The following is a 23,446-nucleotide window of genomic DNA, read 5'->3' on the forward strand; positions in this document are numbered from 1 at the left end:
TGCGGGCATGTGCATGCACAAGAGAAAGTTAGCGCTAGCTACAAAGATAAGAGGGTTGTGTAAAAGACGAATAGAGATCATATATACTTCATTATAAAAAGCGAATTCGGATATTTCAAGAATTTATCATAGTGTTTTAAACCGACGTATGTGTGAATATATATAACGGTGATACACATGGTGTGTTTATGAACATGTTATACTACATTTAATATATTTTATCTCTACTCTTATAAAAAAACGGAGTTGTTGATGATGGTGTGTCTGCCATCCTGCATTATAGGCCGTCCGATTTATATCTGGCGGATAGCAAGGAAACTATGATGGTTGAAGTTGGCAACAATCATGATTGTAGATTCTTATTGAAATAGAGAAACGAATTCAAATTTAGTTTGAATTGCAGCGGTAGTATAGACATTTGGAATGCACTAAAATGTTGGTATGAGTAGGTTACATGCATTATACAGCAAAGCGAAAAAACATGGATTCATACTCCCTCCTTCCATCTATATAGGGCGTAATGAGATTTTTAAGACCGCCTTTGACTATTGACAAGATTAATAGTACATGACATGCACAATGTGAAAATTAAATCATTGAAAGAACCTTTCACAGACGAAGTTAATGGTGTGCTTTGTGTAAGTTGCATGTCATATATCATTGCTCTAATATTTGGTCAAAGTTAGCATCGAAAAACGCATTAGGCCCTATATAGATGGAAGGAGGGAGTAGCTTTGAATAGCATTTGTATAGTAAAACGGGGCAAGACTCTCCCTTTGTGTGGTGTCAATAGTTTTATTTTTTTCGTTTTCTTTTTGGTTGATGGAAGTGCGAAATGATTTGGTACGTACAAGTACAATATTACTATGCAGTCAAAAAAAAGTACAATATTACTAAATGTTAGTCTTGTCCCTAAAATTCAACCCGCGTCTTGTTATATCCCAAAAATTCAGACATCGTGCTCCCAAAACTGGCGCCTTCACAACCTGCGCCTTGCTATCCCGAAATTACAACGCGCGCGAAAACTCCCTCCAGCTGCCAAATCCCGACACGCGAAATCCCCCTTCTAACCCTGAGCCGAAAGGGCCGCTAGTTCAAATCGATGGGGGATACTTTTGTAAACACCCTACATTTTGGACAAGCGCGTCCCTAAGTCATGCTTCACCCCCTCCCATCGCCCCCTTTTCGCCATTCAAAATCCCAGGCCGCCATAACCTCTCCGCTCCAGCCGCGAAACCCCACCCTCCTCCGTCCGCCACGTCACTGCTGCCCAGCTGGAGCCTCTTCCCCGACGACGTCGTCCACCGCAACAGCTCGACGTCCCTCGTCCACCTCCCCGGATGAGGATCCGTCGTCCATCTCGCCGTCCCGCCGGTTCAGCCGCCCCGTCCTCCACCTCCAAGGAGCTGCTCCGACGATCGCCTCGTCTATCGCGGCTGCTCCATCCCCACAGCGCCGCCTTAACCTGCTCCACCGGAACCGCAGCATCCTCACCGACTACTCGGACGAAGCCGAGGCCTACTCGGCGCCACCAAAGAGGTTGTACACTCATCGCATCACACCTTCTCCTTAACTCGACCTCCCGGCGCCGACGGTGCTCCATCTCGCACCACCATGGAGCGGCTACCTTGAAGCCGGCGCCGCGGGCGACATCTCCACGGCGGCTCTCCCCCAGTGCGAGGCCCCTTCGGCGGCGGCGGCCATACCAGCCGGATCTGCTGCTGCTGCTCCGGCTCTCGCTCGCTCGCGCTGTTGCTGCTGCTCCGGCTCTCGCTCGCTCACTCGCGCTGCTGCTGCTGCTCCGGCTCTCGCTCGATCGCTCGCTCGCCCAGCTGCTGCTGCTGCTCTTCCCATCGCTCGTGCTGCTGCTCTACTCCGATTAAGCCACACTTTAGTCGACTGAATCGACTTTTGGGTCAGTCGATTTTCAGGGGTTGGGGGGGGCTCGCCGGAGTTAAGGAAGAACCACCCGCAGCGGGGACGGGGGCTCGCCGGAGAGGTACCCCACTATCTATCTTAGGGTTCAGGGTGGGGGGGCTAGAGGGCTGGCCGAGGCGGCGGTGGTGAGTTGTTTTGGGGCGGCGAGACGGCGCTAGGGCCGGTGGTGGCAGGCGGCTCAGGGGTGTGCAGGTTGAAGATGAACTGCAGGCCCTCCCTAAACTACATGTCAAGTGTCTCTCTGCTACCATTGTGTTCAGTTTCGATAGTAGCATTTAGATTCCACAGTTAATTTCAGTTTCGACAGTTAAGTTCAGAGTCAACAGTTTTTACCTCATCTGTTGTTGTCAGGTGGTTTTTGGTGATGTTAATTTCACATCCATTTTTCATCATCTATTGGAGATGCTATTAGAATCCCACTTGAGATTGACGATGTCTGTCTTGTGCTGCTTCAGCCTTGACGTCTTACGGCTCACCGGAGCTGCTCCAACGACAGAAGGATCCATCATAACAGAGCAGTGCCCTGGACGCCGTCTACAGATTCCTCAGATCTTCCTCCACACCTCCGACAGCCACCTCTGCCTCAACTACTTCAGCGACCAACCCAATGACGATGAGGTCGAAACGGCTACGGCAAAGAGGTTGTACACTTGTTGCGTCAGTTATTACTATACATTCACGTCGATCCATTAGGGCTATTTTGGTTCAACAGAAAAACGTCGATCCACTGGTTGTTACCATCACTCTAAATTTCTGCATGCTCTTCCTACATAAGCTCACCATATTTTTTTCGTATGCATGTCAGATATTGTACACAGTCATGCTGGACATGTAGAGAAAAAGAGAAGAGTTTTGCGCGGCAATACAATGTCATGCAGACATCGCTCCATGGTGGGTTCAATGGCAAACCCTCCCCACCCCTCTCCAGATTGTAATCCAGAGGAAGATATCTGTTCTGAGGCGTATTCAGACGCCGCTGACCACTCCTATTTACCCCCCAAGGTGTTTGCTCTACCTTGGCATGATGATGTTAGTCATATCATGCATATGGTGCCTTGCAGTGCCTACTTTTGACATCATATATGTCATCTGCTTAGTTTAGACATGTTCTGTAATGCCACCTATTTAGTTTCTATATCATATATGGAATTATGCAGTCTCATGTCTTTTAGCCAGCCATAATATATGTGAAATGTGCAATGCCATCCTGTTTAACCAGGCATCATATATTTAAATGATATCTTTCCCATCCTTTTCTTCATTACATTTCCATTTGTCGACAATGTTTGCACATTAGACTACTCTTCCTGTGAATCAGCCATTTGGGTGGGAGATGGAAAAATCTGGAGTGAAAACAAGGCCTTCGGAGCAGACAGTGCTACCTGTTGAAGCAGATCTCTTGTTGGGTCCCGATAGCTCCTCAGAGATGGATTCAGAGACAGATGACCAGTCCTATTCCCCCACTGAGGTGTATGCTCTAACTTGGCACGGTTATACTGCTCATATCATGCATACGGTGTTTTGCATTGCATAGTTTAGACATCATATACACAATATTCAACACCATGTTCTTAGTTCAGACATCATATCGAATGCCCTCTGTTTAGCATATAAATCACATATGTGAATTAAATGATGCGATCCTGATTACTTAGATAACATGTAGGTGAATTATGTCATGCGATCCTGTTTAGTTATTCATCATATCTTTGAATTATGTTATGCTATGCTATCCAGTTTAGATAGACATCATATATGTGAAATTATGTCATGCTATCCGTTTTAGTTAAACAATATACATGTCAACTATTTTATGCCCTCTTTTTCCACACTATCTATTGCATCTGTCTCTCATACTATGTCTGTACATTCAACTATGTTTCCTGTTTATCAGCCATTTGAATTGGAGCGGGTGATGCCAGTATCTAGCGGAATAAAAACACGGTCTTCAAATAAAACAGTGCTACCTCTTGGTGGAGATAGCACCCCGGTTATACATGCACAAGAACCAGCCCGACCACACATAACCCAAACTCTCGCAGATTGTACCCCTACTGCAATGGACAGAGAACCAGCTTCACCCAATCTAACCCCAACCCCAGCCGATAGTAACCCAGTTCCTGTTGACACAGCACCATCTCCACCACAGAGCTCCCAAACAACATCAGTTAGTAAGGCAGCTCCAGTGCCCAAAGGGCTAGTACTATCACGGCGAACCCCAACTCCACCAGTTAGTACGCCTATTCCTGTGGAGGAAGCACAACCAGCCAGTCGTAGTTTAGCATCTATCGCATTTGATGTTGTTAAATCATATGTGCGTATCTTCCCATCTTGGAAATATTATACTGAAGATGAAGGAAAATGCCAGTTGCAGGTGTTTGTCCAGGAGTTATGTGTAAGTAATGTTATTCATGGCAATTACTTTGCTTCGTCCCATACATCATACCTCCATGATGGTTATAATACAGAAAATTTTCCCATTTTTCTCTATAGAGAAGGACCAATTTGGAAACTCAGGATGAGGTAACCTGTGCTAATACCTCTGCTATCTTCAAGAATGCTTGGTGGCAGTATCAGAATTACCTAAAGAAAACGTACTTCACCGGCAAAGAAACTCATCAAATTCCCTTACGTTCTCCTGAGACACATTTACTTGACGATGACTGGGAACGCCTTGTTCTGTACTGGTCCCGAACCAAGAATGTGGTAAGGTCTATGAGCTCATTTTCTATTTTTAAGTATTTTATTCTTGCATCTTACTGTACTCTGTTCATGTAGAACAAGTGCCTAAACCTGAAGAACAACTGTTCTAATTTAAGATTCCATTGCTATCATAGTTCAAAAAAGCGCTAGGCATTAATTGTGCGTTTTGCCACCGCCTTGCGCTTTACTGACCAAAGTGCATGCTTATGCGCAGTTATGCATAGATTATGCGTAGTTATGCGCAATACGTTTTGTCAACGCCTAGAGCCTAGGCGCGCCTTTTTTAACTATGATTGCTTTGCTCTTGTATCACTGTATTTACTGATACGAACTTATTTTTAAATTGAAGGATCCAATCGAAACTCCAATGGCATAGCAGGTATGTTCACGCATGTTTCTTTAACAGGTTTGCTCTTATCAATAGGTCTGTTGATTTCAATTTCAATTGTGTATACAGTTGACTTTCATATCATGCACATTACTAGCATCACAACAGAGCCAATAGTGTTGTTGTACATGTAGACCCGTGGTACCCATCTGAAATCTTGTTGTGCCGTGTAGTTTCCCACGCTTTGTATTCTTTCACTGCTGCATTGTCTTGAACTGATATGATTTGAACCGTGTCTCTATTTTGATTTGGCAAGACAATCAGTGACCATAGGACATAGATATATGTTTGTTTGATGCTTTTATTATGTACTAGTACTTGGCAATAGAAGACTTGGTAGTTTAATCCTGTCCACCTTACTAATGAACTGATTCACCGAAATGAGTTTCATATACTAGTACATGCTAAACTTGTTATGTGTCTGCTTGTTTCTTATTTTAGAATGCTGACAGAATATTGGGGAAGAGTGCCTTATTAAGCAATGGTAAAGGAAGTACTGCAGATAAGGTTCAGGATAGTGACAGATCCTTGTTGATCTCCAACAAAGCTGATAAAATAGCTAAGGAAGACTATCTTGAAGACAGCGAGACAACCCCAAAGTCCTGTCTTGGTTTAGTGTTTGAGTTACTGGCCACTACCGCTTGCACAAGCTATTCAAACTCACTGTCTGAATCAGTTCGGTTTCTTGAGTCTCAACTACAAGCTGAAAGACATCGATCAGCTGTGCTGCGACAAGAAGCGGAAGGACTGCGGAAGTCCCTGGAGCATTCAGATGCATACTTTCTGGTGCAACAGTAAGCGTTGGAGGATTTTAGCGCCAAACAGGGCAAAGCTAATCAGCTTGCTAAGCTTATTGCCAGCATGGTGGATACCCAGGATAACGTTTCTTGAGCTCTTCTGAAGTTGTTTCAGTCATGCTCTTGTTTTGCTGCCGTGTTTATTTGCACTGGTTGCCAATTTTGACGGCTAAGTGTATGTAATATGCTGCTTTGTTCCCTATATTTGCACTGGTGGCGAACTTTGATGCCCACTGGATGTAATATGTGTAATAGCGGTAATAGGCTAGCCTTAATTGCTTGCTTATTTATTTCCTTATTGTCTTGTTTAGTTGTTTGCTTGTAGTCACTGCAGTTCTTTTTCTATGTTTTTCTAGTGGCCACAATAGCCTATTTGTGGTAACTAGGCCAAAATAATCATGGCAACACACGGACTGTTGTAACCATGGGCCTCCTGTAGGTCGTATGATCCATGGGCCTTCGTTCGGCCTTAGGACCATTGGCCTTCTATACGGGCCGTAGGATCCATCGGCCTTCTATACAGGCCTTAGGGATCAATGGGCCTTCTACGGGCCGTAGGGTCCATGGGCCTTCTACGGGCCGTCCCATCCATGGGCCTCATACGGGCCGTATGATCCATGGGCCTTCTACGAGGCATATCATCATTTCGTTAATCATGGGCCATACTATTCATGGACCATAACGGGCCGTTAATAGGCCGTATTTGATAACTCTATGAAAACAGCCCAACGGGTTTTTTTACATGAAAACGGCCCAACGTATTAACGGTCCGCAAACGGGCCGACTGTAACGACGGGCTGAATTTGGCCCACAAGCAGAAAATGACAGCAACGGGCCGTATGTAACCGAATGCTGCAAATGAGCCCAAGAATCAATGGGTCCTGAGAAGGCCGAAAGATAACTTGGGCTGGAAACGGCCCAATGGAATAACGGGTTGTTAATGGGTATAAAGTGATACACTGTTCATTACGGGCCAGTTTCACAATGGGCCGCTAATGGGCCAAGAGTTGCAAAGGTCCTCATATGGGCCGAAAGAAGTCATGGGCCACACATGGGCCGGAAGTTAAAACGGGCTGAATCATATTGGACGGCCCAGATGATGCTACTGGGCCTAATTCGGATAGGGCGTAACGGGCCCTCGGTTAGCGGGCTGTAAATGGGCAATATGTGAACAGGCCGTTAACAGGCTTTCCGTGGGCCGGCCTGCCACCTTTTGACCAAGCCAAACGGGTCGGCCTTTTCATAGGAATGGGCCTCTGTTGGGCCTTGCCATGTGTCGACGTATCATAGGCGCCTTCTGTCCAATGAGTGGATGACATCTGTCCCAATGGTGAGCCGACACGTATTTCCTCCAGCCAATGACGATTTTACACATGGAAAATCCCCATTGGTCGGGGCTGTTAACGGGTTATCGGATCCAAAACCTGCCCTGATAGCTTAACGGCGTTCCGTTACGGTGGATGCCACGTGTCGGTCACCCTTGACGAAAGCAGTTCTGTGAAGTGCGATTTATCGTCATGGAAGTGGACACTTCTGTGATGATAATTTTGGTAATGTCATGGAACACTTCTACGACAGCACAGGTATGACTATCTTGATTCTGTCATAAATTTGTCATGGATGTACATGCATGACAAAAAATGCGACCTACTGTGGCAAACACGTATCATCACGGAAGTGTATTTTTTTGTAGTGATGTATATAAGCATCACGTCCGCAACAAGTAGACCGACTCCTGCCTGCATCTACTACTATTACTCCACACATCGACCGACTCTTGCCTGCATCTAGAGTATTAAGTTCATAAAGAATAGAGTAATGCATTAAGCAAGATGACATGATGTAGAGGGATAAACTCATGCAATATGATATAAACCCCATATTTTATCCTCGATGGTAACAATACAATACGTGCCTTGCAACACTTTCTATCACTGGGTAAGGACACCGCAAGATTGAACCCAAAGCTAAGCACTTGTCCCATGGCAAGAAAGATCAATCTAGTAGGCCAAACCAAACTGATAATTCGAAGAGACTTGCAAAGATAACTCAATCATACATAAAAGAATTTAGAGAAGATTCAAATATTATTCATAGATAAACTTGATCATAAACCCACAATTCATCGGATCTCGAGAAACACACCGTAAAAAGAGTTTACCTCGAATAGATCTCCACAAGAGAGGGGGAGAACATTGTATTGAGATCCAAAAAGATAGAAGAAGCCATCTAGCTAATAACTATGGACCCGAAGGTCTGTGGTAAACTACTCACAACTCATCGGAGGGGCTATGGTTTTGATGTAGAAGCCCTCCATGGTCGATTCCCCCTCCGGCGGAGCGCCGAAGAAGGCTCCAAGATGGGATCTCGCGGATACAGAAGGTTACGGTGGTGGAAATTGTGTTTCGGTTGATCCCTGGATGTTTTCAGGGTACGTAGGCTTATATAGGAGGAAGAAGTACGTCGGTGGCCGCCCGAGGGGCCCACGAGGCAGGGGGCGCGCCCTACCATCTCGTGGCCGCCTCAGCTGCTTCTTGGCTTGCACTCCAAGTTCTCTGGATCACGTTCGTTCCAAAAATCACGCTTCCGAAGGTTTCATTTCGTTTGGACTCCATTTGATATTCCTTTTCTTCGAAATACTGAAATAGGCAAATAACAGCAATACGGGCTGGGCCTCCGGTTAGTAGGTTAGTCCCAAAAATGATATAAATGTGTAAAATAAACCCCATAAACATCCAAAAGGCATAATATAATAGCATGGAACAATCAAAAATTATAGATACGTTGGAGACATATCAAGCATCCCGAAGCTTAATTCCTGCTCGTCCTCAAGTAGGTAAATAATAAAAACAGAATTTTTGATGTGGAATGCTACCTAGCATAATTCTCAATGTAATTTTCTTTATTGTGGCATGAATGTTCAGATCCAAATGATTCAAAATAAAAGTTCATATTGATAAAATAAATAGTAATACTTCAAGCATACTAATCAAAGTAATCATGTCTTCTCAAAATAACATGGAAAAAGAAAGTTCATCCCTACAAAATCATATAGTTAGGCTATGCTTCATTTTTGTCACACAAAGATGTTCCCAACTTCTATACCCCCGATGACAAGCCAAGCAATTGTTTCATACTTAAATAATCTCAAACTTTTTCAACCTTCACAGAATACATGAGCATGAGCCATGGATATAGCTCTATGGGTGGAATAGAATATGATGATGGGGATTGTGTGGAGAAGACAAAAAAGGAGAAAGTCTCACATTGACGAGGATAATCAACGGGCTATGGAGATGCCCATCAATTGATGTCAACATGAGGAGTAGGGATTGCCATGCAACGGATGCACTAGAGCTATAAATGAATGCTCAACAAAAGAAAACTAGTGGGTGTGCATCCAACTTGCTTGCTCATGAAGACCTAGGGTATTTGAGGAAGCCCATCGTAGGAATATACAAGCCAAGTTTTATAATGAAAAATTCCCACTAGTATGAAAAAGACAACCTATGAGACTCACTATATGAAAAACATGGTGCTACTTTGAAGCACAAAATATGAGACTCACTAGATGAAGAACATGGTGCTACTTTGAAGCACAAGTGTGGAAAAAGAGATAGTAGCATTGCCCTTTTTATTTTATTTTTATTTTTTTGGGACCTTCCTTTTTTTCTTTTGGCCTTTCTTATTTTTTTCTTTTTCTTTTTCTTTTTGGGCAATGCTCTAATAATGATGATCATCACACTTTCATTGATTACAACATATGAATTACAACTCGAAACTAGAACAAGATATGACTCTATATGAATGCCTCCGGCGGTGTACTGAGATGGTGCAATGAATCAAGAGTGACATGTATGAAAAATAATGCATGGTGGCTTTGCCAAAAATACGATGTCAACTACATGATCATGCAATGGCAATATGACAAACGTAAAGTATGTCATGATGATGATGAATGAAACGGTGGAAAGTTGCATGGCAATATATCTCGGAATGGCTATGGAAATGCCATAATAGGTAGGTATGATGGATGTTTGAGGAAGATATAATTAGGTTTATGTGTGATAGAGTGTATCATATCACGGGGTTTGGATGCACCGGGGAAGTTTGCACCAACTCTCAAGGCGAGAAAGGGCAATGCACGGTACCGAAGAGGTTAGCAATGGTGGAAAGGTAAAAGTGCGTATAATCCATGGACTCAACATTAGTCAAAAGAACTCATATACTTATTGCAAAAATTTAGAAGTCATCAAAAATCAAGCACTACGCGCATGCTCCTAGGGGGATCGATTGGTAAGAAAAGACCATCGCTTGTCCCCGACCGCCACTCATAAGGATGCACAAGCCAGGTACACTTCATGTTTCAAATTTGGTACACAACTTTAACCATATGTGCATGCTAGGGACTTGATAACTTCAACACAAGCATTCTTTAAATTCATAATCACCCAACTAGCATGAATTTAATATCACTACCTCCATATCTCAAAACAATTATCAAGCATCAAATTGATCATAGCATCCAATTCACTTCCTATGATAGTTTTTATTATACCCAACTTGGATGCTCATCATTCTAGGACCAAATTTGTAACCATAGCAAATATCATGCTGTTCTAAAAGACTCTCAAAATAATATAAGTGAAGCATGAGAGACTAACAATTTCTATAAAATCAAGCCACCGCCATGCTCTAAAAGATATAAGTGAAGCACTAGAGCAAAAACTATCAAGCTCAAAAGATATAAGTGAAGCACATAGCATATTCTAATAAATTCTAATCAAATAGGCTTTTCCCAAAAGGTGTGTACAGCAAGGATGATTGTGGTAAACTAAAAAGCAAAGACTAATATAATACACGACGCTCCAAGCCAAACACATATCATGTGGCAAATAAAAATATAGCTCCAAGTAAAGTTATCAATGAACGAAGACGAAAGAGGGGATTCCTTCCCAGGGCATCCCCAAGCTTAGGCTTTTGCCACTCCTTATTCCATAGTCCATAAAAGCTTTACCCAAAACTTGAAAACTTCACAACACAAAACTCAACAGGAAATCTTATAAGCTCCGTTAGTGAAAGAAAACAAAACCACCACATAAGGTACTGTAATGAACTCATTCTTTATTTATTTTGGTGTTAAACCTACTGTATTCCAAGTTCTCTATGGTTCATACCCTTACATACTAGCCATAGATGCATCAAAATAAGCAAACAACACACGAAAAACAGAATTTGTCAAAAACAGAACAGTCTGTAGCAATCTGTAACTAACGCAAACTTCTGGAACTCTAAAAATCCTACCAACATAGGACGTACTGGATAATTTATTTATTGATCAGCAGAAAAAAGAATCAATGTAAAAGCACGTTTCTGTGATTTATTGAATTTTTTCTCGTGAGCGCAAAGTTTCTGTTTTTCAGCAGAATCAAATCAACTATCATCATAGGTTATCCTATAGGTTCTACTTGGCACAAACACTAATTAAAAGATAAAAACACATCTAAACAGAACGTAGATGCAAAATTTATTACTAAACAGGAACAAAAACAAAAAACACAAAGAAAATTGGGTTGCCTCCCAACTAGCGCTATCGTTTAACGCCCCTAGCTAGGCATAAAAGCGAAGAGAGATCTAAGTAGTGCCATCTTTGGCACTTGATTCCTCAATAGAGCACTTAAGATCTTTAGGGGTTTCTCCCTTTTTAGCAATGATTAAACCTTTAGGCAAAAATTCAAGAAATTCGTTTGTAGCAAAAGGTTCCTTAAAGATAGAGAGACAATTGGGATGAACACTTATGGATTTGACATCCGCGTCTCCCTTACTAGAAGATTCACCCTTATTTTTAGGAACATAAATAAGCTTGGCAGTTTTGGTAGGGGGTTTTGGAGTGTTTTTCATGGAAGAAAACGCGGAACCTAAGTTGGTAATAATATCCTCAAGTTTACCGATTCTTGCAGAATCTAGATCTATTTTCTCATTGACTGGTAGGTTCTTTCTCTTTAAGATTTTTCAAAGTAACTCCAACCCTAGATCCATATTGGGTAATGTGATTATAAATCTTTTTATCCAAATCTTCAATAAACTCAACAGTGGCAATTTTATTTTCAATAATCTCAAGCCGTTGCATAACATGTTCTAAAGTTAAAATAGTTCCATTAACCAAAAGAGGTGGTGGGCTAAACAGATCTAGCAAAGCATTATAAGCATCAAACGTATGGCTACTCAAGAACTCCCCTCCGGTAACGGTATCAAGAACACATGTATTCCAAGGAGTAATGCCTACATAAAAATTCGTAGAAGTACGAAAGTAGAAAGCTTCCTAGTAGATTTATTTTGAGCATTGCAATTTTATGCCAAGCATCTTTTAAATTCTCTCCCTCCCTTTGTTTAAAATTGAGAATTTCATGTTCGGGAGTAATAACAAGGATAGGAGGACTAGCCATAACGACAAGGTAAATGATCTAACACATGAGCAAACAGAAAGAGGTAAGCGAAAAGAGAGAGAGAGAGAGAGAGAGAGAGAGAGAGAGAGATTGGGAAAGAGAGGGCAAATAAAACGGCAAGGGTAAAGTGGAGGAGAGCAAAACGAGAGGAAAATGGCAAATAATGTAAATGCGAGGGAGATGAGTTTGTGATGGGTACTTGGTATGTCTTGACTTGAGCGAAGACCTCCCCGGCAACAGCGCCAGAAATCCTTCTTGCTACGTCTTGAACTTGCGTTGGTTTTCCTTGAAGAGGAAAGGGTGATGCAGCAATAGTAGCGTAAGTATTTCCCTCACTTTTTGAGAACCAAGGTATCAATCCAGTAGGAGGCTCCTCAAAAGTCCCATGCACCTACACAAACAAACAAAGAACTTGCAACCAACGCAATAAAGGGGTTGTCAATCCCTTCATGGCCACTTGCGAAAGTGAGATCTGATAGAGATAGTATGATAAGATAAATATATTTTCGGTATTTTATAATATAGATGCAAAAAGTAAAGAGGCAAATAAAAGTAGATTGAAAGCAAATATGATAAAAGATAGACCCGGGGGCCATAGGATTCACTAGTGGCTTCTCTCAAGATAGCATAAGTATTACGGCGGGTGAACAAATTACTATCGAGCAATTGATAGAAAAGCGAATAATTATTAGATTATCTAGGCATGATCATGTATATAAGCATCACGTCCGCAACAAGTAGACCGACTCCTGCCTGCATCTACTACTATTACTCCACACATCGACCGACTCCTGCCCGCATCTAGAGTATTAAGTTCATAAAGAACAGAGTAACGCATTAAGCAAGATGATATGATGTAGAGGGATAAACTCATGCAATAAGATATAAAACCCATCTTTTTATCCTCGATGGCAACAATACAATATGTGCCTTGCAACCTGAGGGAGTCCTGGATTAGGGGGTGTACGGATAGCCGAACTATCGCCTTTGGCCGGACTCCTGGACTATGAAGATACAAGATTGAAGACTTCGTCCCATGTCCGGATGGAACTTTCCTTGGCATGGAAGGCAAGCTTGGCGGTACGGATATGTAGATCTCCTACCATTGTAACCGACTCTGTGTAATCCTAACCCTCTTCGGTGCCTATATAAACCGGAGGGTTTTAGTCCGTAGGACAAAAAAACAATCATACCATAGGCTAGCTTCTAGGGTTTAGCCTCTTTGATCTCACGGTAGATCTACTCTTGTACTACCCATATCATCAATATCAATCAAGCAGGAGTAGGGTTTTACCTCCATCGAGAGGGCCCGAACCTGGGTAAAAACATCGTGTCCCTTGTCTCCTATTACCATCCGCCTAGACGCATAGTTCGGGACCCCCTACCCGAGATCCGCCGGTTTTGACACCGACATTGGTGCTTTCATTGAGAGTTCCTCTGTGTCGTCATCTTTAGGCCCGATGGCTCCTCCGATCATCAACAACGATGCAGTCCAGGGTGAGACTTTCCTCCCGGATAGATCTTCCTATTCGGCGGCTTTGCACTGCGTGCCAATTCCCTTGTCCATCTGGAGCAGATTGAAAGCTACGCCCCTGGCCATCAGGTCAGATTTGGAAGTTTGAACTATATGGCTGACGTCCGCGGAGACTTGATCTTCGACGGGTTCGAGCCACAGCCAAGCATGCCGCACTGTCACGATGGGCACGATCTAGCTCTGCCACCGGATAGTGTCCTGGAGGCCGCACAAGTGTCCGCTCCGACCCTTAGCTCGGAGCCGACTGCGCCGACCGAGGACGGGTGGCTGGACACCGCCTCGGGGGCTGCTATCTCTACGGTGATGGAGCCGGATACTATCCCTGTCCTTTGCAAGGCTCGTAACTCCAAGGTACCGGACTCCTCTCCGGACTCCTCTCCGAACTCCGGACCTTCTGCGCCCCCACCAATCGAATCTGATTGGGCGCCAGTCATGGAGTTCACCGCCGCGGACATCTTTCAGCACTCGCCCTTTGGTGACATCCTGAATTCACTAAAGACTCTCTCTTTATCAGGAGAGCCCTGGTCGGACTATGGTCAGGAAGGTTGGGATGCGGACGACGAAGGAATTCAAAACCCACCCACCACCCACTTCGTAGCCACTGTCGATGATTTACCCGACATGCTCGACTTCGACTCCGAAGACATCAACGGTATGGACGACGATGCTAGAGACGACCAAGAACCAGTACCTACAGGGCACTGGAAGGCCACCTCGTCCTACGACATTTAGATGGTGGACATCCTAAAAGACGGGAATGGCGATGGAAAAATGGAGGATGACCCCTCCAAAAAATAGCCTAAGCACCGGCGTCAGCGGCGCTGCTCTAAATCCTGCCACAGCAAAAACGATGATTCCGGCACGGGAGACAATAACACCCTGGAAAGTGCCGAAGACAACCCCCTCCAGCCTGATTTAGCGCAGGAGGATGGAGAAGCCAACCCTCATGAGAGAGCGGCAGACAGAGAGGTAGAGGACGATAATTACATGCCTCCCTCCGAAGACGAGGCAAGCCTCGACGACGGCAAATTTGTCGTGCCTGAGGATCCCGTCGAACAGGAGCGTTTCAAACGCAGGCTTATGGCCTTGGCAAGCAGCCTCAAGAAAAAGCAGTAGCAGCTTAGAGCTGATCAAGATTTGCTAGCTGACAGATGGACTGAAGTCCTTGCGGCCGAAGAGTACGAACTCGAACGCCCCTCCAAGAGCTACCCAAAATGCAGGTTGCTACCCCGATTAGAGGAGGAAGCACTCAAACCTACATCACCAGTGCAGGATATGGCCGACCTGCCACCTTGTGGCTGTGACAGAGAGGCCTCTCGGCCCTCCACTCAAGTCGTACCCCAGCGCCGCTCAAAAAATGCCAAGGCACGAGGAAGTGCGCCAGACCTGCGAGATATATTGGAGGACAAGGCAAGGCATACAAGATCGATCTACGGATCGCCTGGGCGCCTCACTACACGTGACAACAACCGTCACGCCAGATACAGCAAATCCGGCCGGGCCGAACACAGCAGACAAAACACATTGGAGCTACGTCGTGATATAGCCTAATACAGAGGTGCCACACACCCACTATGCTTCACAGACGAAGTGATGGATCATTAGATCCCTGAGGGTTTCAAACCCGTGAACATTGAATCATACGATGGCACAACAAATCCTGTGGTCTGGATCGAGGACTATCTCCTTCATATCCACATGGCCCGCGGTGATGATCTACACACCATCAAATACCTCCCACTCAAGCTTAAAGGACTCGCTCGGCATTGGCTTAACAGCTTGCCAGCAGAGTCAATTGGTTGTTGGGAAGACCTGGAAGCCGCATTCCTCGACAATTTCCAGGGCACCTATGTGCGACCACCAGACGCCGATGACCTAAGCCACATAATTCAGCAGCCAGAGGAATCGGCCAGACAATTCTGGACACGGTTCCTAACCAAGAAAAATAAAATCATTGACTTTCCGGATGCAGAGGCCCTCGCAGCCTTCAAACATAACATCCGCGATGAATGGCCGACACCTAGGACAGGAAAAGCCGAAATCCATGGCAGCCCTCACAACACTCATGACCCGCTTTTGCGCAGGAGAAGACAGCTGGCTAGCTCATAGTAACAACATGACCAAGATCCCTGGTAATTCTGATACCAAGGACAGCAATGGCAGGTTGCGTCGCAACAAGCATAAGCGTCGCATTAATGGCGATAATGCTGAAGATACGACAGTCAATGCTGGATTCAGAGGCTCTAAACCCGGTCAGTGGAAAAGGCCATTGAAAAGAAATACTCCGGGCCCATCCAATTTGGACCGAATACTCGATCGCTCGTGCCAGATATACGGCACCCCCGAAAAACCATCCAACCACACCAACAGGGGTTGTTGGGTGTTCAAGCAGGCAGGCAAGTTACATGCCGAAAACAATGACAAGGGGCTGCATAGCGACGACGAGGAGGAACCCCGGCCGCCGAACAATAGAGGACAGAAGGGCTTCCCCCTACAAGTGCGGACGGTGAACATGATATACGCAACCCACATACCCAAAAGGGAGCGGAAGCGTGCACTAAGGGACGTATATGCGATGGAGCCAGTCGCCCCAAAGTTCAACCCGTGGTCCTCTTGCCCGATCACTTTTGATCGAAGGGACCACCCCACTAGCATCCGCCATGGAGGATTTGCCGCATTGGTTCTAGACCCAATAGTTGACGGATTTCACCTCACTAGAGTCCTGATGGATGGAGGCAGCAGCCTGAACCTGCTTTATCAGGATACAGTACGCAAAATGGGCATAGACCCCTCAAGGATTAAACCCACAAAGACGACCTTTAAAGGCATCATACCAGGTGTAGAGGCCAACTGTACAGGCTCAGTTACACTTGAAGTGGTCTACGGATCTCCGGATAACTTCCGAAGCGAGGAGTTAATCTTCGACATAGTCCCGTTGCGCAACGGCTATCACGCACTGCTCGGACGAACCGCATTTGCAAAGTTCAATGCGGTGCCGCACTACGCATATCTCAAGCTCAAGATGCCAGGCCCTCGAGGAGTCATTACGGTCAACGGAAACACCGAACGCGCTCTCCGAACGGAGGAGCACACGGCGGCTCTCGCGGCGGAAGTACAAAGCAGCCTTTTAAGGCAATTCTCGAGTCCGGCTATTAAACGTCCGGACACCGCCAAGCGCGCCTGGAGTAACCTACAACAAGACCACCTGGCACGTCCCGAGCACGCGTAGCAATGCGGCCCCAACCCCAGCCCTCGCGAAATTGGAAGCCAGTACTACGCGTACATAATTACGCTCTGGAAATACCATGGGCATAGGGGGAGGGGCACGACCACGGCAGGCCCAGAATGTGGCTCAACCGCACCAGGGGCTCCCGATTGCGTAATTCTTTTTGCTTACTTTCAGGACTCCTTTATCAAGAAGCCCTGTCTGGCAGTAGAATCGCCGAACACACGATGCAACAGCCAAGGAAGCAGAAAGCTACGTCGAGTGTCCAGGTGGTCTCCATAACAAGCAGTATACCTGTTTTACATATCATCCCGTAGCTTGCTTCTGGAGGGGGACATGTCAAATAGTCCCATCCTTGCTTATCGCACTATTTGTATCGTTCTGCTTTGCCGCAACTTTTTTATATAAATAATGCACAGCTTTTGCCTATAATTGCATTCCTTTTTCTTATCTATATATGTTCACTTATGACATATTGCATCTGTACGCTTTGGTACGGCCGAATACACCAGGGGCTTAAGTACCCCACCATATGGTGTGATAAGTCCGAACACTTCCACAAGTGCGGCACCCCGAACTTATAGCATTATATGCATCGGCTCCGAATCATGTCTTGGGTCAATAGTTTGGTTTGCCCGGCTCCCATGTTTTGGTACCTTACGTTTCGTTATATCGGCTAAGGTAGCGCTGGGAGAACCACTGCGATTGTGCCCTGGTTGAGCTGGGTTGAGCACCTCAGTGGAGAAAGCTAAAACTGACCGTCATGATAGGGCGAGAGCCGATCACTGTTCGAGAGGTCTTCAAGTCCCTAAAGACTTATGCCGCTTAGAGCGAGGAGCCGGCTTTGTCCAGCCCAGGCGTGGATAGCGCCCCGAATTCGGTCTTTCAAATACTAGGGGCTTCGCCGAAATTTAAAATTATAGAATTCTATGGCTAAGTGAGAGTGTTCAAGCATTATAGTCCAGTTGCCTTGTTCGTTGAGTTGAGCGCCTCCCTCGAAGGACCCAAGAATGGGAAAAAGAGCGCTCAAGTTTATCCCGAACACCCCAGCACTCGTGGCAAGGGGGCAGAAGCCGACGACTCGCCATCTCTCAAATTTAATAAACGGCCGCACAGAAGGTAATATTTTAAATTCACAAGCGTTGCTTAGCGCATATGAACAAGTTTTCAAGCGTACAGGATAACAAATGCGAGTTTACTCAAAAATTACATCTTTGGAGCATTCACCCGCTATAAGGTGGGCACCCTTCAGGACGCCCGTATAATACATCTCGGGCGTGTGATACTCCTTGCCCGGCGGTGGAGCGTCCGTCACAAGCTTCTCAGTGTCCATCTTGCCCCAGTGCACTTCAGCACGGGCAAGGGCCCTATGTGCACCTTCGATACAGACGAAGCGCTTGACGACTTCAATCCATGGACAGGCATCCACCAGCCGCCTCACCAGCCCGAAGTAGCTCCCAGGCATGGCTTCCTTGGGCCACAGCCGAACTATGAGGCCCTTCATGGCCTGTTCGGCCACCTTATGGAGCTCGACCAGCTGCTTCAGCTGGTCGCTCAAGGGCACCGGGTGTCCGGCCTCAGCGTACTGAGACCAGAACACCTTCTCCGCCGAGCTCCCCTCCTCAGCCCGGTAGAATGCGGCAGCGTTGGACACACTGCGGGGCAGATCTGCGAATGCTCCTAGAGAGCTCCGGATTCGGGTAAGTAACAAGTAATTCACCTTCACGTGTTTGCTTTGCATGAAGAATGCCTTACCCGCCGCTATCTTCTTCATCGCCTCAATTTCCTGGAGGGCTTTTTGGGATTTGGCCTTAGCAGCTTTGGCGCTCTCAAGAGCCGAGGCGAGCTCGGACTCTTGAGTCTTTGAGTCACGCTCCAAACTCTTGTGTTTTTTCACGAGAGCCTGGAGCTCTTGTCGCACCTCTGCCACCCGCGCCTCCTGCTTCTCTCGCTCGGTGCGCTCCGCGGCCGCATTGCTTTCGGCCTTGGACACCGCTTCCTTCAGGGTCGCCACCTCGCTCGTGGCCCCTGCATTTCTCACGTTATTCCTGCTATTTTTTGCAACCACATCTTTTATATACTTCCATAAGGTATTACTTACCTTCCTTGTCCTCGAGCCGCTTTTTGGCAAGGCCGAGCTCGTTCTCGGACCACTCGAGGCTCTGCTTCAATGCATCGACCTCCGCAGTCAGTGCGGCAGAGGTCAGCAGCGCCGCCTGCATTCCCTATATTGACATACTTATGTTAGACTCCTGCATATATCTTTTTAGATCCTCAGTTCGACTTTTCTTTCCGAACACCAAACTGAGCATCAGGGGCTACTGTCTATGCGGTAATATTTTTACATATCTTAAATACATACGTCAAAGCCTGTTAGAAGGCTGGCACAAGCTTCGGTCAGCCCGCTCTTGGCAGACTGAACTTTCTGGATCACCACACTCATAACAGTGCGGTGCCCCTCGTCGATGGAGGCGCCGTTAAGCGCCTCCAGCAAATTATCGGTGCCTCCGGTTGAACGGAGGTCACCGGTGTCACAGTCTCGCCCTTCTTACGAAGGGGCCGTCTACCGGACTCTGGAACCACTGAAGGTTCCGGTGTTGAGTCCGGCCCAGGGCCCGACTTAGAACCCTTTGGGGTTTGATCCCCCTTATGCCCGGAGTACGGGAGGTTGCCTTGCAGCGCCTCCGGGACCTCCTCCTCCTGGCTGGGCCCCTTTTGGGACCCCACCTCAGCGTCGTCTGCAGCGCGAGGAGAGGAGGCGGCCGGAAGTGAAGTACTATTCACGTCCGACGGAGCCAGGGAGCCATTCGTTGAAGTGTCGAGCCTGTCCTTGGGCGGGCTGCAGGGTTGTACTCGGCGTCAGGAGACTCTATACGACAAACGAGACGCCATGAGTTATTCTGGTATCCGGATACTTACGATGTCGCCGGGGGCTTATCCCTCGGCGGCCACTCCTCTTCGCTGTCATCGGCGTTGGTGGAGTAGTTCGGAGGAAGGGTCCTTCCCTTCTTGGACCCTCCAGCCTCCCCAGTTGGGGCGGCCTTCCTTTTCCTCTCCCCCTCCGCTGGGGGAGAGGCCTCTTTTTCCTCCTCCTCGCCTTCGCGGGAGGAGTGCGCTTCAGCATCATCAGACGATGAGTCTGATAACACCTGGCGCCGGGAACTCTTTAGAGTTCCCGTGGCCTTCTTCTTAGCCTTCTTCTCCGGCACCACGTGAGGCGCCGGAACCAGCAGCCCTGTCAATCGGGCGCCCGTTGGGTCTTCTGGCAGGGGAGCCGGACAGTTAACCTGCCTGGACTTCTTCTGCCAGGCCTGTCAAAGGTAGGGGAGTTTAGATCCCGCATAGAGTCAAACTATGAAAAATAAGTGTCCTGTAAAGGGTAAAATAGCTTACCTCGCTGGCTTGATGCTGCGAGCTGAATCCGCGATCTTCGGTAGCGGATACGGGAGCCTCGGCGCCCTTGAACAGCACCTTCCAGGCATCTTCGTACGTAGTGTCGAAGAGCCTGCTCAGGGTTTGGTGCTGTGCCAGATCGAACTCCCACAAATTGAAGGCCCGTTATTGGCACGGGAGGATCCGGCGGATGAGCATGACCTGGACTACATTGACGAGCTTGAGCTTCTTGTTCAGAAGGTTTTGGACGCAGGTTTGGAGTCCGGTCAGCTCTTCCGAATTACCCCATGTCAGGCCCGTCTCTTTCCAAGAGGTGAGCCGTGTAGGGAAGCCAGATCGGAATTCGGGGGGCCGCCACCCATTTAGGGTCGCGCGGCTCGGTGATGTAGAACCACCCCGATTGCCACCCCTTGATGGTTTCCACAAAGGAGCCCTCGAGCCATGTAACGTTGGGCATTTTGCCCACCATAGCGCCTCTGCACTCCGCTTGGCGGCCGCCCACTACGTCCAGCTTGACATTGAGGGTCTTCAGCCATAAGCCGAAGTGGGGCTGGATGCGGAGGAAGGCCTCGCACACGACGATAAACGCCGAGATGTTGAGGATGAAATTCGGGGCCAGATCGTGGAAATCCAGGCCGTAGTAGAACATGAGCCCCCAGACAAATGGGTGAAATGGAAAACCTAGTCCGCAGAGGAAGTGGGTGAGGAACACCACCCTCTCATGGGGCCTAGGGGTGGGGATGAGCTGCCCCTCGTCTGGAAGCCGGTGCGCAATGTCCTTGTGCAGATATCCGGCTTTCCTCAACTTTTTGATGTGCCCCTCTGTGACGGAGGAGGCCATCGACCTGCCTCCCGCTCCGGACATGACTGGAGGAGGTTGAGGTGGGAAGTGCGGGCTTGGGTGTTGGAGCTCGAGTGCGCGGAGATGGATAACCAAAGGAGGAAGAAGGCGTAAATGGAAAGAGTGGATCCTTATCCCCTTATATGGACGGACAAAGCTATGCGTCCCCACCAGCCTGGTAAAACTCGCTTATCTCCCAAGCACCGTAATCAATGACGCAATTGGGTTACCCACGCCCGTATTGATGAGAATCCCGGAATAAGGGGACACGATCTCTGCTTTGACAAGACATGCCAAGGAAACCGCCACGCTAAACGCGCTGAGTTGGGACAATAAAATGATCCGAATAAAGGCTTGGCCACGGTGTGATGTCACGCCACGGAATACGTCAACAGATTGAATTTGTGTGAATATTATTCTCTCTATGCTGGTATGTGGAACTTACTTTGCAGAGCCGGACACTATCCTTGTGTTCAAAATCTTCTATGAAGTATTCGGAGGAGGAACCCGCCTTGCAATGCCGAAGACAATATGCGCGCCGGACTCGTCATCATTGAAGCCTGGTTCAGGGGCTACTGAGGGAGTCCTGGATTAGGAGGTGTCCAGATAGCCGAACTATCACCTTTGGCTGGACTCCTGGACTATGAAGATACAAGATTGAAGACTTCATCCCGTGTCCAGATGGAACTTTCCTTGGCGTGGAAGGCAAGCTTGGCGGTACGGATATGTAGATATCCTACCATTGTAACCGACTCTGTGTAACCCTAACCCTCTTCGGTGCCTATATAAACCGGAGGGTTTTAGTCCGTAGGACAAAAAAAACAATTGTCGGGGAAGCTGATCCACGAACACCTATGGGGACCGGCGGACCGGGCCCCTTTCGGTTCGGCGGGAGGCGGAGATCGCACGAAGAGCAGATCGAGGCGAAGCACACGAGCGGTTTACCCAGCTTCGGAGCTCTCCGAAGAGATAATACTCCTACTGCTGCATGTCTGAGTGTATTGAGTTCTTGCTCGGGAGCGCTGAGTGCTACAGTACACGCTAGCTGCTAACGAGACCGAGCGTGAGTGTTTTTCTGCCTTCGAACCCCCCTCTACGTTGCGCATGGGCCTCCTTTTATATGCTAAAGGGGTCACCGACAGGTGGCAACGTAGACAAGGGTAAAAATGGAAAAGGAATTGGGGTTGGTACAGCTACCTGTACAGTGTATCATACCTAACCCTGACGGCAGGGGACAAAGGCATTAAATGCCCGTCTACGTCGCCCAAATAGTGCATAAAGGGACCGTCAGGGACGCCACCGCTCGCCACGATGGCAATCTTGTCAGCGCCGCTTGCCACCGCGCACCGCTGGCTGCACAGCCTCCTGCCACACGCACCTGGAAAGGCCCCAGGGCGACACGTTGGTGGATGTGCTGGAGCGCGGGTACAGGGTGGTTGCTTGCCGCGGCAAGCGCCTTGCCGCGGTCGTTGTCTTGTCGCGTCCGGAAGCTTGTCGCTCACCGGGCCTCGCCGGGACGCGTGGCGCGTCGCGGCAAGTTCCTTGAGATGCCTTGGTTGGCCTTCCCGGCAAGCTCCTCTTGCCGGGGCCTTGTGTCCTTGGCTTGAATACTTTGTTCTTGAATGGCTCCACAGGAACCACGGAGGACCTTGGCGGTCACCCGGCAAGCCTTGCCGCGGGGTGCTGCCACTGCCCGTGCACAAGTTCGGGATACTAGGGTACCCCTACTCTAGTACACCGACAGGAGCCCCCGGGCCTGGGCCACACATGGTGCCGAGCGCTGTTGGGCCAGGCCCAAAACAGGGCACGGGCACGCGCGGCCTGGGTTACGCCGTATCTCACTCCGTATCCACCGCGCCCTCCCCGAACGGCACGCGTCGAATGCGGCATCGTGGGAGAGATCGTGGGTGGTTTCTTTATTTGGAAAGACGGAACGCCCGCCCCTCCCTCTTTATAAGCAGGGGAAACAGGGGCAGTTTGCCCATCTCGCCGGTTGCTACTCCAATCTCAGAAATCTCCGCCGCTCCCCCCTTTTCCCAAAGCTGAAAGAGAGCAGCGCTCCGCCCCCCCATCGCCACCAGCATCACCAACGCTGTCGATCTCCCCCACCACCTCCGCCATGGCTCCGAAAGCCGACAAGGGGAAGGTCGTGAAGTCGGCCGAGGCGCAGCGGCTCACGA

Source organism: Triticum aestivum, chromosome 6B (genome assembly GCF_018294505.1).
Source record: "Triticum aestivum cultivar Chinese Spring chromosome 6B, IWGSC CS RefSeq v2.1, whole genome shotgun sequence".
Taxonomy (NCBI): Eukaryota; Viridiplantae; Streptophyta; class Magnoliopsida; order Poales; family Poaceae; genus Triticum; species Triticum aestivum.